The sequence below is a fragment of the Corvus brachyrhynchos genome, unplaced genomic scaffold (genome assembly GCF_000691975.1).
Source record: "Corvus brachyrhynchos isolate BGI_N302 unplaced genomic scaffold, ASM69197v1 scaffold395, whole genome shotgun sequence".
Lineage (NCBI taxonomy): Eukaryota > Metazoa > Chordata > Aves > Passeriformes > Corvidae > Corvus > Corvus brachyrhynchos.
Window position 1 is genome coordinate 1,132,656 of NW_008238340.1, and position 949 is coordinate 1,133,604.

At 58.3% G+C, this 949-nt stretch overlaps 1 protein-coding gene across 1 annotated transcript in view; it reads left to right on the forward strand.

Annotated features, from left to right (window-relative positions):
* Positions 1 to 949, forward strand: part of LOC108446896 — a 5,679-nt gene that overhangs the window by 2,285 nt on the left and 2,445 nt on the right. The window lies entirely within an intron of this gene.

A 949-nucleotide genomic window follows, 5' to 3' on the forward strand; every position in this document is an offset into this window, starting at 1 on the left:
GCCCCGGCCTGGGAACCGCGCCCTGCCGTGCCCAGACAGGGCCAGTGTGAGGTTTTTGTGCAATCCTGCAGTGAGCCAGCGCCGTGGGCAGCAGCACGAGCAAAAGCAGCAGGGCTGGGATGTGCCCCGGGAGAGGGGAAGGTGCTGGACTCGCAGGGAGCCTGCACTGGGGTCTGGGGCTCCGTTAACAGCCGGGTGTGGAAGGATCCACACCCAGATCCGACCCCACGCTGGCAGATGTTTAGTGCAGCCCTTGTAACTGAGACCTGGGTGGTGGCTTATCCCCAGTGTCCTGGAGAGCTCTGCTCATCCAGAGAACAGCAGGCAGTGCCCGAATTCCCAGTCTGAATGGGAAGGCAGAAGGGCAACGGGAGGCTTTGACTCACTGGAGTGAAGGGGAGAAACGATGGGGCAGGACCTTGTGTGAGCCAGGAGAGCTGTGCAGGGAGCGCTGCTGGACCATGCGCATGATGGGCAGAATTAGGGCAGTCAGATGGAGAGGGGAAAGCCCAAAAAGCAGCAAACCCCAATAATTTCCTTTTGCTTGAGCAAAGAGTCTGGATGTCCTGATTAATATCTGACCCTTGAGTAATGGAAATGGGAAAGGACTAAAACTGTGCCTGGGTTTTGCACAACATGGTGCACGTGAATCCAGGGCTAAAATCTTTCCTAAAATCTTGCAGATAACATGATGTTCTCCCACCCTAGATGTCCTGTTCCTTCTTGAAACGTTGCACAGGGTGGACTGGGCAGCTCCAGGTGGTTGCAGAGCCCAAACCCTGGTGTCCTGGAACTCCTCTGTGCCTGCATAAGGCTGTGCCTGCCCTTGCTGCAGTGGCAGCTTCCCCCCAACTCCCTGGGCAGGCAGCTCCCCGAGCCCCTGGCCATGCACCACATCCACCACTGCCAGGGCAACCCACGAGTGCCCAGGACAGGAGCACGGCCAGTG